Here is a 14,641-nt window from a genome sequence, read left to right on the forward strand (position 1 = left end):
AAACCAAATTATGCTTGTGCTTTGGGGGGAACTACATAAATGTGCAATAGAAAAATAATGAACTGTATCACTTTGGTTAGTTAACCAATTATTGCCTGTTTATACACTCAGGTGCTGTTTGAGTTGCATCATAAAAACAGGTGGGGTTTGTTGTTTGTTGTTTTCATTGGTTTGAAATTTTGCTCAAAAAAATTTTTTTAAATACTATCATTCTCATTATTTTAGAACTTGGAGTATTCTGCTTTTTAATCTGGTAGCTAGGTTTCATTACCTTAATAGATATTCTAATGAAGGTGTAAAAGAAAAGGTTAAAAAGGAGATAAATTAGGCAGTGGAAGCATCAGATTCAAATGCCACTTAATATAATTCCTAAATCATTTATATTAAAATTGTTTCATTAACAGTATTACAACCACCCTCTGTTCAAACACATTAAAATATAGATAAGAACAACTTTAGTAGTGGATTATAGAAGCTAGGAATTAGGATGACAGCGATGAGCTAGATTTGTCTGTCCAGGCAAAAATAGTTTCCAATCACTAGTCATGGATCAATGAACAACAGATTCCCTGTGAATATTTGGTACGTTCTCTCTGATCTTCCTATACCTGTGTACCTGGATACCAGTCTCATTTTTCCTTCCTCTTTCTGACAAGCATTACCTGTGAGATAAGAGTGGGAGGGTCATTTAACAATGAATTTCCCCATTGTATAACTATTACAAAGCCATCCAAGCTAACTAACTTGTTGTTTTCTAAGTCACTGTGCAATTTCAAGGTTTTAATGGTGCTTAAAATATAATACCCTGTGTCATCTATTTCTTGAAATGAAAGCTAGTGCCAGCCTTTGGAATTCATGTAAAACAAGTGGTTCAATATAGTTTGAAGAGAGAATGAAAACTTGATAAGCAATTAATCTACTTTAAATGCTTTCCTAATGGTTTGCACCTTTTCTTACTGATTTTTAAAAAATTCAGATTTATTCAGAAGAAAATCAAATTAAACATACATCCAAATTTTTGTATAGCACATTTGTTAGAGTGAAACCCACACACACAGTGAGGCAGGAAAGATTGAATATTTAAATAATTTGAAAATAAAGGTGTGCCTGGTTAAACAGTATCAACTTGAATTTTTTGCCTAGTGCTTTGAAACTATGGGAAATATCTGAAATGGGAAACTGGTACATGAGCATAGAGAAGGGGCTAATTTCCTAACAATAATCCTGTGAGTGACACTTGGTTTGGGAAAGGAAACTGTCCTGTCTGACTGCTGGTTTGCAGAGGCGAAGGCTTAAGAGTTAGGACAAGCCAGAGGCATCACTGTGACTCCAAGGCACAGCTACAAAACAGGGCTGAGTCTGGTTGATATGTCTGCCTGTCAGTGTATCACCAAGGAGACTAGCGAGACATTAGAGAAAACTCACCAGCAATGTCATATTGTCTGAGAGACAATGCACACACAAAGAAGACCTTTGTGGGAAAACCATGTGAAACATACAGAATTAAGATGTAAGGTAGAAGGACTCAAGGAGTACAAGAGTAGAAGGGGATGAAAGCAGGGACTGCATCTCAATGGTGAGTGCGGCCAAGAGAACTAGATCCCAGCCTAAATTCACACAGGATATCAAGAGTTGCATGCTACTGATGAAAACATCATGACTTTTCCAACTCAGCAGAGATAGTGCGTCTCCCCCAGTCAGCAGTGTGGTGCAGGGCACAAATGACAAGTCCAAAGAGAGGAAAATCAATGAAAGGTTGAAGAGTTACCAGAGTAGAATTAACAGGGACAGTAATAGAGTCAGAAAGCTTGCTCTTGAGTAAACATGGAAGGATTCTCAGGAGCTTCTGAAAGCAAAGCTACTTCAAGAGATTGCTTATAGAAAAATGATAACCATGCTTGAAAGGACAAACATGGGATCCAACAACATGATGTCTATGTCCCAGACTAGGACTGAGACTGAGATCATGTCTTTCTATTTCTTAGTGAGAAAAATACTGGAAGTTAAAGAAAAACTTATCATAAACTTTATAAAAAAACTCATAAAACTTATGCAACAAGTGTGATAATTCATACACATATACATACATATATATGCGCAAATGCCTAAATTAATTGCTTGGTAAACATATTGCTTTACTGAAATTTTTAGTTAAGAAGAACACTGGTTGCCAATGTTGCAAGCTGCAGAACACTTACTCTGGTGCCATGGAGAGAAACCTGAAATGTGGGTGCACCAAACTAAACATTCCACCACATTTTTGGCACCTAGCAAAGACTGGCCTTGATTGAATCTGCTGCACACCCGGTAACCCAGATAAATACTACACGCATGTCTTCTGAATGGGGGTAGCCTCTGATTTGAGTATTGCCAAGTAACCCAATTTTAGAATAGCACGAGTTTTAATTATAGGTTTCATTTAACTGGCACCTGTCCTTGGAGGCTGTCATTAAAATCTAAAAAGCTATGATGTAGGAAGTATTATTATTTTTGATTTAGAGGGAAGCAAAAATAAATAAAGAGAGAAAGAAAAAAGAAAGCAGAAAAGCTGAGAGGTTTAGAGGAGTGGTAGAAGTGGAAGACTCAAAATTCCACTGGTGAAAAAGAGCAACATTTTAATTACCTAGAAAACTGATAGAAAACAAAAACCCAGATCATTGAATTTTTGGTGTTTGAGGTATGAGTTTACTAAATACCCACCTCATCCACCACTTCATGTTGTGTGTAGGGTGCACCTGTCTTTTCCTGGGTAAACTGAAAAGCAAAAACCTCTTAAATAAAATGCTTAATCCTGAGATAGAGATTTTATAAAATAAGTTCCATCAATTTTTAAATCCCATACTATTTCATCTGTTGAAGAAGAGAATTCCGAAGGGAAAGGGGTTGAGATAAAGATGAAACGAAATAGATAATGTGTTGCTAATCAGTGATGTGAAGTAGTGGGTACATGGGGTTTTATTATGCTATTCTGTGTAGTATAAATTTGGAATTTTCCTTACTAAAAAGTTAAAAGAAATTCAATTTAGAGAAGCGTTCAGATACTAGTGCATATTTATTTGGGTAAATTAATTCATTTTATACTGCAAAATTTGGCCGTAAACACAAGAACAGAACATCTTATATTAATTATATTATATTCCTATATTTACATTAGTGATCTCACTGTAACTATACCAACTTCTCCAAAAACCAAGAAACAAAAAAAAACTGTGTGTATTTTTCTATTCTCTGAATTTACAAGCAGGCATTTTATAACAGTCCTGGGTTTCCAGACTAAATGCCAAAATATGCTTCCCGTTTAAATTCAACTTTAACTAAAAATAATTAGCCCTTGCTCCTAATTCTAATGGAAATGTAAGACTCTTAACCATTCAGTGATAGTAGCACTATTAGATACCGCCGCTAACAGTGATTTATACGAAATGATTAGCAGACTGTTTCTCTTGTGGGTATGTGCATAATTTGTCCTAAACCAAAGGCAAAACAATAGTAAAAACTACTGCTTTTTAACCTTTCCGTGAATTTAAATTAAAAAATGTGTACTGGAACTACACATTAATAAGATCTATTAAGCTTAGAAGAATATTTTACATTCATCTGTACTTCATCAGACAAGTTCATGACCTCAGCAGAATTACTATAGCTCCTGCAGTTTTTAAACCGGCATGGGGGAAGACACGAAATATTATTTTATAATCAGAAAATTTTACTAGAATTGACAGAAATAAGAAAACACACTTTGCCATTGAGTATGTGTTTTGAAATTAGTCCATATAAAACTAAAGGTATTGTATGGATTGACTTTTAATCCTCTAGCTACTTTAAACAGAAGCAACTAAAGAGAGGTAAGTATAATGCCATAGTTTTATGTTTAATGTAGGAAATTTAGGCGCTAGCCTCTACTTTGCAGCTGGAAGTACACACAGAGGGGAGCTACGAGCTTTATTTCACAATATTCTAAGGTATCTGTTAATGACAAAAGTATATAATGTTTCTCATTAAGATTTTTGTTTTCCTCGCTAAATGGCATTTATTTTGGAAGTTTCCTAATGTTCAAGTTTGTCCTGCTTTCCCTCAAATTTCCTGTTGAATGACATTGTGTGAAAGCTGTTACTATTCAGGGTACTGCTGTTAGTGAAGGTCCCACTAAAGCAGTGAAATGAGTCCAGTTGCATCTCCACCACGCAGCCTGAGAAAATTTTATCCGCAGAGCTGATTCATGCTACTTCTTTGGATCTGCTACTGGCAGCACAATAAGAGATGAATGAAATAAGCACTCAGCAGCTGAATGCCCTTAAAGACCACTTGGGAACTTTATTTGGTGCCAAATAAAGTGACCTGCCAGTGTCAGCTGCGGGAAGCATATTGTACTGGGCTCTGCAGTCTGTCCCAGTTGCCCATTCATTTCTGAGGAAATTTTCAGGTATTGAATTTTAATCCATGATGCCCAATTATAATTTGGGACCCTTTTACACTAGAGGCTGGGCTTCACCCCATTTGGCAATTAAGTCAGAGCTGCCTAACACATGATTTTAATTTCCGGAAAGCAGGTGCTTCCTTTGGTCAGTCACCAATCTCTGATTTTTCCTCCTTCTGCAGCTTAAACCACTTTCATTTTCATCCTCCCCCTCCCCCTCCCCCACCACCTACTTCTATAAGTATTCACTGCATGTTAGATAGTTTTCCTGCTTAAGCCTATAGGAATTCCCTTAGGCTTCTTTTGCAAGTACTTGCAACTTAAGAAAAAATTCATTTTGTAGGTGTCTGTTTGATATCCACTTTGTAATAACTTACTATAATGCTTTTCCAACTAATCTGAATAAAGGCATGTTTACAACATTTTCTAACACTTGCAATTATGAAGCAGACTCCCCAGGAATAGCTACTGTCTGTATTAACTTTCTTTGTCTCCTATTTTTACCAATTCAATTAGAGACTTCTCTAACAATTGAAAAACTATTGTTGTCTGAGTCTTTGAGACTATGCATCTTCTCCAACCAGTATTTAATCATATAAAATAAGACTTGATAGATCACCTTATAATAAGAGAAACTCAAATACAAGGATTCAAATATGAGGTGCCTGATTTGGAGGCAAATATTGCACGAGTCAAATCCTATCTCAAAAGTTCGCCTCCACACACATGCACTAACATGGTGTGATCTTATCTTTCAAAACCACTTTGTACCGGATAGAGCCAGTACCAGTAGAGCCAGTAGAGAGGAAACTGGGAAACCAGATGTCAGTCTGTGCCAACAGGGGACAGCTTCTTTATCCCTTCCATTGCTATGAATGAGCTGCCTACTTCACTATTCATTCCCACACATGAATTATAAAATACTATTGCAATATTATTGCTGGGATGGCTATTAGTAGGGTTAAATTTAAATCTTTGGTGATCATAGACAGACCTATGTCATTGAGAAGGAGGTAAGTAAAAGGGAGAGGAAGCAAACAAACAGAGTGGGAAAGGGAAAATAAGTTATAAAGAAACAAGGAGAGGAAAAAGGTTAAGGAAGGGGGAAAAAAAGAAGGTGCCTAACCTGGGGACATCAGTTTGCTTCATCTACTCGTCTTTTGGCTGTCCTCTGCAAGCTGAGATCACAGACTCCTCTGCTTCCTATCTGGACTCTCCTGAATTCTGTCACATAATTAGCCAAGGATTAGCAAAACCTGATAGCCTTTAATAGGCTCCCAGGGAAGTGCTTCTTTAAAAAAGAACAAATCAACTAAATTCTGAATTTGAAAGATATTAAATTAGAGAGTTTTGCAAAAATACTCTGTTGCATAACAAAAGGATTTATTTAATATTTCACTTAAAGAGTTAGCCCTCCTAGATTATAATGAATATGATTTGATTAAAACCTGTGAAATTGTTATTGGTAATATTTCTCAAACTATATTTGGTAGTATTTGTCAAACTACGTTCCCATAAACATTCATGCCCTACTAGATATTAAGTGACACTTTCTTTAAAAAGCATACCCTTATCAAATACATTTCAAAACACTGCAAATCATATTTGCCCTCTGAGTGAGTCACAATGCTTATTACCATATTATAAGTGCTGAAAAGTTCTACAGTGAAAAAAGAAATCTGTTTAATTTTGTTGAACCCAGCATTTTGCAAAATAATTTGGCCAGGAAACTTTTTTCTCCTTAAACCACTTTAGTAATTTGCATTTTCTGTAATACAGTTATAAAGCAGTATATTCCAGTAATGGTGTTTATGATTTTGTTGTTTTTACTTTTGTTTTGAAAAGTGGAAAGAGCTGAAATGCACAGTAGGTATTGTCTTTGGGACCCGTAATATGAAAGTTTAATACTTCTGTTTAATGTGAGTTAATATACTTGGATATGAGCTTTGTACCTTATGACACTGTGCATTTTTACCATGCCTGTTTACTTTTCTGTATCCCCCATCAGCCTCCAAGCACCTTAAGGGCAGGATCCATGTTTTGTTTTCCATTGTATCTTTGAGAACTTACCTAGTGCTTGGCACATTGTAGGTGCTCAAGAAATAAATGAATAAACGTTTGTTTGGATGAGTGAACGAACACTGTAGTAGATACAATAAGAGGATTTAAGCTATAGATATAACCACATTAAAAAGTGGGTTAAAAAATATAATGCTTGGCCTCAAAGTAAAAATAACTGCAGTAAAAGTGAGAATGACTAAATGGAACTTATCTTTAATAGCTTTGTCAGAGGCCAATAAATTCCTCACCAATTACTCTATTGTCTGATGCTTCATTGCTCCTGTTAGCCAGTCTATTTGAAGTCAATGTTCATTCTATTCTATAATTTTTCAATTTGTTTTTAAGTCTTTATATCTTCAATTATCTTTCGATAACTATTTCTTACCTGCTATTTACTTTTTGTTGGATGACTTCTTAAAAGCAAAACTGACAGTGAACTTCAAGTTGCCCTGAAAAGCTTGTTGATGAGACAAGAAAAGGTAGCAAAGGCTGGGGGGTGTGGAGCATGTGGAAATTCATTCAACAAATATGTGTCGAGTGCCTATTCTGTGTTGGACACAATATATAAGGTCTAGAGAATTCAAGGTCAGCTAAAAATATGAAGTATTCATAATACAGACAGAATTAAGAATTATCAAAATTTTATCCACCCTTAATTCTGTTTATTTTCTAGAATGACTTAATATTTTTAGAGTGATGATTTGATGTGTAAAATTTTTGTCTTATCTATTATGCTCTGTTTTTACAGAGGCTCATCTTTTCTATCTTGATGGTGCTGTCAGCTTTCCTAAAATTGTACAATATTTTATGGGCCAGGACAAACAACTTAACATCATTCTGTCACATAAAATTTAAAGTCATTTTAGTTACGTGAAATCAAGATAGTTGTTCAAAAGTCCACCCAACTACTGAATCTGGCCTACCATATATATATATACACACACACACACATATATATACATATATATACATACACATATATATACATATATACAAATATATATTATATATATATGTATATATATATATTTGTATTTGTTTTTTTGCCAGAGTCTCGCTCTGTCACCCAGGCTACATGCAGTGGCGTGATCTTGGCTCACTGCAACCTCTGCCTATCTGATGCAAGCAATTCTCATGCCTCAGCCTCCTGATTAGCTGGGATTACAGGTGCCTGCCATCATGCCCAGCTAATTTTTGTATTTATAGTAGAGACAGGGTTTCACCACTTTGGCCAGGCGGGTCTCCAACTCCTGACCTCAGGTGATCTGCCCGCCTCAGCCTCCCAAAGTGCTGGGATTACAGACGTGGGCTGCTGCACCCAGTCTGGCCTACCATATATTTTTTTTAAATAAAGTTTTATTGGAATACAGTCATGCCTATTCACTTAATATTGTTTATGACTGCTTTGATATTCCAACAGCAGAGTTAGGTAGTTGCAACAGGGATTCTCTGGTGTGCAGCTGAAATATTTACTATCTGGACCTTTACAGAAGTAATGTGTGAATGTCTTGCCTACACAGTGGTAATCTGTACTAGAGCAAAATGGTAATTTGAGTGACAGCAGAATGATTGATAACTGAAAAAAATTAAAGATCTCTCTTTGGATATGATTTTGTTTCTATATTTGAATATGAGGTAAGTATTATTCTAGGAATTTTATCCAATAAAAGTAATATCCAGGCCAGGCACAGTGGCTCACGTCTGTAATCTCAGTACTTTGGGAGGCCGAAGCAGGAAGATCACCCGAGGTCAGGAGTTCAAGACCAACCTGGCCAACATAGTGAAACCCCGTCTCTACTAAAAATACAAAAATTAGCCTGGTGTGGTGGCACACGCCTGTAGCCCCAGCTACTTGGGAGGCTGAGGCACAACAATTGCTTGAACCTGGGAGGCGTCGGTTGCAGTGAGCAGAGATCAAGCCACTGCACCACTCCAGCCTGGGTGACAGAGTGAGACTCCATGTCAAAAACAATGAACAAACAAACAAACAAATGTAATATCCTCCATGTTAAAAATATGAATGAGTAGCAATTACAGTTGGATATAGCTTTTCAGTGCAGTTTCTTCATTCAGTAAGCACAGACAAAAAAACCAAGACTGTCTAACTTTTCTAATAATATATTTTGTGCTGGGAACATCGCCAGGTTCCAAGATGGTCCAAGTGATCCCTGTTCCTTGATAATCACTTCCTTGTGTAGTGTCACCCTGATTTGTGTAGGGTGTAGTGTAGGGCTGATTTGTGTAACCAATAGGATATTGCAGAAATTTTGGAGTGACTTCTGAGGGAGTATGATGTTGTGACTTCTGTTTTGCTTTGAAAGAATTGGTTAAGATGCGTTGAGAGGACACTCAAGCAGCTCTTTGGAAGGGTCCATGGAGCAAGAAACTGAGCTTTCTGCCAACAGCCAGGGAGAAACTTAGGCACCCTGCCAATACCCATGTGAGTGAGGCATCTTAGAAGCATACCTTCAAGCCCCAGTCAAACCTTTAGATGGCTGACATTTCTACTGACATCTTTTTAGGTTTTAATTTTTAATTTTCAATTAAATTTGTTTTTAGAGACAAGGTCTGGCTCTGTCATCAGGGCTGGAGTGCAGTGGCATGATCATAGCTCACTGCAGCCTTGAACTCACAGACTTAAGCAATCCTCTCACCTCTGCCTCCCCAGTAGTTGTGACTACAGATGTGCACCACCATGCCTGGCTAAGTTTTTTTTCTTTTATGTAGAGACTGAGTCTCATTAGGTTGACTAGGCTGGTCTCGAACTCCTGGCCTCAAGTGTTCCTCTTGCCTCAGTCTCCCAAAGTGCTAAGATTATAGGAGTGAGCCACTGCACCTGGCCTACATGCTGACATCTTGACGACAATCTCCTAAGAGACCTTGAGCCAGAACCAACAAACTAAGCCATCCCTTAATTCCTGACTCAGAATCTATGGTAATAAAAGTTTACTGTTTTAAGCCATTACTTTTTACAATAATTTGTTATGCTGCAATAAATAACTAGTATGGATGTGGGTGTGTTTGAACCCCGGATCTACCACTTGCTAGATGTGTGACCTTGGGTATATTAATTTATCATGTAACTTAATTGTCTCGTGGAAAAATGGGGAAAAAATTGTCTCTGTGGAAAAAAGTGTTTTTGTGAGGAATTCAATGAGATAATGGATGAAGAGACTTTCTACCATCTAGTAATTGCTAAATAAACAAACAATCATTCGCTTTTAATTATTATTAGAACTGAATACCAGTACCCACCTAATAATTCTTTCAAACCTTTTATTTGAATGTGGGCAGGGGGTGAGGTAGGAAACTAAGTGGCTATACAGAGGAAATTTAAAGGATTTTTATTCTACATTTTAAAGTTTATAAAATTTGGAAGACCTAAAGGGGATGCAATAGATCAGCAAAGCAAGTAATTGAGAAGCTATTGTCAGTCTACCTAAAAATAAGATCCATATTATTGCTACATAACACTACGTATTAACAGTAGAGGATGGAGAACAGGCTGCTATCCAAGAACATAGGTAAAAATGTTCTTGGGTAATCCTAGCCACAAATTTTAAAAAATGAATTGAATAATTCAGTTTTTGGTTTAATTTGCTAAAGCCTAAACCATACATATAATTTTTTTGGTAAAAATAAAAGATAAATAGCAAAATAATATGATTCTTTGCAGATTGTTTGAGTTATCTAACCCTTCTTTAATCCAAGGGATTATTGAACAAAACCAACGTTCATTCAAAAACACTTACAAAATCTGTTGTGGATTACCAATATCATCAGTTAAATCTGTTTCAAATTTATTGCTTTCATTCAGGTTAAATAATAAAAGGGTACATTTGTCCTGCCACATGTATATACACGAATTTAGCTTTCATCATTCTCTACAAGTTTAATCCAGTGATTTATGTTTTTTAACGCATATTCAGAGAATCTGTTGAAGAAACTCATCCAGGCAGACAGAAAAGCTAGATGTGCAAGGTTTAAACCTGGTTGATTCAGCTCAGAGTAACTTAAAAAGAGAAAAAGAATATAACACTGTAACCCTCCTTGAGGTTCTAATCATTTTAATGACTTTAGCAAAACAGAACAGGCTAAGGTCAAGAAAGTTCAGAGACAATGATCCCTCTTTCTAGAAATACATTGCATGGAAGAAAAGCCATTCCTTCAGTTTTCTTTTTTTAACAGTGGAAAACACCACTATGTAATTTTTTAAAGAGAAAATCTGCCTTCTATTTTAGCCATCATATTAATGGTTAATTTTGAGGTTTCAGAATTCTAGATTTTTTTTCGAAGCCATTGTATTTCAACGTACAACCAACAGAAAAAATTAGAAAAAACTGGGCAAGCAGACTTAAAAAAAAGTATTACAGTAATGCAATACATGTAAGTTCTCAGATACAAAGAAATACTATGACTTATCTTGCTATTTATGATCTTGAACATTTAAACACATTCAGTTTAAGTCTTGCAGGAATAAACTATTGGAATCATAGAGGGAAAAATATCTTTTTCCCAATAGAGTGAAGCCCATTCTACTCTATCAGCTAGTTTGTTTCAACAATATTTTAATCTTTACACACATTAAGAATTTCCTTTCATAATATTGTTTGTTTCGTGTAAAAAGCATTTTAACATTTTTATGCTCTTTTCCACTTACTTCATTCCAAACACAGCAGACAAATGGGGACTTGATAAGTATATTTTAGTGCTTCATTGAACCTAATATATAATTCTCAGTATTTCCACCCCTAATTTTGTTGTAACTTTCATGGCTTAATAGAACATCTTGGGACACGAAGTGTTTTGTGTTCATTAACTTCTGAAGAGGAAGATAAGTTCTATCTTATTTTCAGCATTTCGGATAAGTACTGAGTGCCCTACATATTTTCCTTATTCTATCCATGATATAGATCAGACATAGGGACACACAAATGGGAGGGAGAATTCAGTGCTGTACAATGTAACTTTCTGTGATGACGGAAATGTTTTATACCTGTGTTGTCCAATGCTGTAGCCACCAGCTGTATGTGACTGTTGAACACTTGAAATGTGGCTAGTGTGACTGAAGTATTGAATTTTAAATTTTGCTTATTTTAATTCATTTAAATAGGCATATGTTGATAGTGACTACTATGTTGAACAGTGCAGGACTAGATAATTTATGACTAGATCTTCAGAAAGAACAGCTGATTCCACAGCAATTATCTTAGCTGTTAGCTCATGCCCCTCTGATCCCCACATTGTTAATAATGTCTAAAAAGATCAATCTTTATGTTATTTTTAAATGCTGTAAGTTAAGCATACTAGAGAATTTCTGCCCCTTGAAGTAATTTGCATATACAGATACTACAAGATTTATTTAGCTAGTTTGTGAAAAGTTGAGCTGCTCAGATGAAAGTTAAATTTATTTGTTTCAAATTTATGATTTTTAATATAATTGAATGTCTTTATTGCCTTAACATCATGATTAATTATGAAATTTCTTCAAACTGAAATATCGAGAAATATTTTCAGAATAAATAAAATGCTATCAGATCATACTTTCCTATTTATATAAAATAAGTAAAATATTTTAAGGATAACATTTAGCTTAATAGAGTCACCAGCTAGGCTCAAAGAAGTCACCCTTTTCCTGTTCTCTCTTTCTTAGGCTTTCCTGTAAGGCATATTCATATTTGCCTGGAGCAGAGGGAAGACTTGTCCCAGGCAAAATGTACCTGGGAGATACCTAATATCATATTATCTTAAATATTGCCTATATGATGATTTCAGTTCCAAGTAAATTTGTGGAATAGAGTTCCATGTAAAGTGGGGAGGAAGTCAGAATATAATGAATGCAAAATTTTCAATAGACTCCTGCATTTTCAGAGTTGGCTAGAGTTTGACTTATTACGTTAATTTACATTTTAACCACATTATTCAAGTATAAATCATCACTTTATTATTTTCCGGTCTCAACTATGATGGACTACTATAAGATTATGAACAGGCCATTTGGATTCAGGTTTTGTTTATTTGTTTGATTCTAGTTAGAGGCGTAATACCATTATTATCTGCTGTGAAGTTATTTTAAAACGATGTGGTGGACAAAAACTAATCAGGAACAACCTAATGGCAACCAATACATGTTTGCAGGAACCAATACATGTTTGAATATATTTTCAAAGTTTATAGAACACCCTGGAATTTCCTTCTTCTTATAACTCTCTGTATGAAAACTCCTTGTTTTGTTTGTTTGAATTTATAGATATATTACTAAAAATAGAATATGTGCTTTCTGTAGTCTAAATTCTATATTTTCTTCCTCCATTTATAGTTCTCCACAAATTACTCCTCTGCTTCTGTACCCCTCTGCAAAGCTGCAGTATCTTAACTATTCCAGTCCCAAATCTATTCCACATAGCCTGTCAATCGCATCACCTTCCAAGGTACTTCAGTGCACACAAATCAAGTTTGAGTCATCTACTTCTAATCAATAGATCCTTATAGATTGTTTTAGTGTACCTAAATCACTTCCCAGAAAATATCTCACCATCTCATTTCTAATGGGAAAACATCAGATGAGATTTCAATCTGGGCCACTAAAGAAGAAAGGCTAATGTGCGTTTCTGGTCCATCAGCGGCCTCCACTCCATGTAGTTCTTACATGATATGAGAAAATGTTTTCTCTCAAGTCAAAGACACACACACAACAGGAACATTTTAACTAGGGGCAGCATGAAATGAAGGAAAATGGCTGAGGGAAGCACATGCTGCCAGAAGTTTTCAATGCGGCAGAAAGCTTGAGCATTGCCTCAAAACCTCTGCAGCGTGGTCAAGGCAAGCAGTTCAAAAACACAAGTGCCTCTTTGAAACAAAACTGCCTGGGAATCCTTTTTTTCTCTTTAGTAGATCAACAACAAATGTGGATACTCATAGTGCTTTGAATATTGTTAACAACACAGTTCATTCATCATCCATATTCCAAAGATATTTATTGCTCTAATAAGATAGTGAAATAGCATGCTAAGTGCTGTTCTTCACATTCTATCCTGTTCTGTAGCTAAGGAGAGTGCAAAGTTTGTATTTGTATGTTGCACTTTCTAGTTAACAAAATCCTGTCACATACGTCATCTTATTTAAACTTCATAGTAGCACTATGTCCCTGAATCACAGTCAGGAAACTGAGTCTCTAATAGGTTAAGAGCCTCAGTTGCCTGTGTTCAAACAGCTGTTGTCTTTGAGATGTATCTGTAAATGCGGTCAGAAGATTTCAGAACCCACCTTCTTGCCACTATATTATATAAAAATAGTTATTTATATCCACTGACTTTTTTGATATTTGAAATGAAAATTTAACTCTGAAAGAAATTAATTTTGTGCTAGATGACTCCTTATCAGAATTACAGCTTCTCTCAGACAGTGCTGGAGGTTGGCATGTTCATTCTGGCTAATGTTAGGCTCTGCCTGAATTAGGATGGAGGCTACCATAAGACATTCATTCAGGAAATTTTCTGCAGCCAGACATATAGACTAGAGTCAACTGAACATAGTCCTCAATATCCTCTGAGAACACTTTCTTGACTGTGGTGGGCAGCTTCTCAGGTGGCTCCCAGTAAATCCCCTCCTCTTGGTATGCATGTATAATTCCCTCCCCTTCATCATGGGCTGGACCTAGTAACTTGCATTTTTCTAATGAACAGAATATGGCAAGAGATGAGATGTCACTTCTGAGATAAGACTATAAAAAGACTCTGGCTTCTGTCTTGTCCACCCTCACTTGCTCTCTTCCTTGCTCATCTTGATGGAATCTAATGCCATTCTCTGGTTTGCCCTAAGGAGAGGTGCATGTGGCAAGGCACTGAGGGAGGCTCCGGCCAATAGATAATGAGAAAATGAGACCGTTAGTCCAACAACCCACGAGGAACTGAATCTTGTCAACATCTATGTGAATAAGCTTGGGAGTGGATCCTCCTCCGGTCTAACCTTGAGATAACTACAACCCTGGTGGTCACCTGGATAGCAGCCTCATGAGAGGCCTGACTTAGAGAACCCAATTCAGCTGTGCCCAATCCTAACCCAAGATAATATGTTTGTTCCCTTAAGCTGTTAAGTTCTGGGGGTAATTTGTTACACAGCTATGTGTCACTAGTGCATTGACTTTAACAGAATTCCTTTCAT

At 36.2% G+C, this 14,641-nt stretch overlaps 1 protein-coding gene across 8 annotated transcripts in view; it reads right to left on the bottom strand.

Annotated features, from left to right (window-relative positions):
- Positions 1-14,641, bottom strand: part of ADGRL2 (adhesion G protein-coupled receptor L2) — a 682,398-nt gene that overhangs the window by 413,128 nt on the left and 254,629 nt on the right. The gene's annotated exons all lie outside the window — the stretch shown is intronic.

This window comes from Pan troglodytes, chromosome 1, assembly GCF_028858775.2.
Source record: "Pan troglodytes isolate AG18354 chromosome 1, NHGRI_mPanTro3-v2.0_pri, whole genome shotgun sequence".
NCBI classification, from domain to species: domain Eukaryota; kingdom Metazoa; phylum Chordata; class Mammalia; order Primates; family Hominidae; genus Pan; species Pan troglodytes.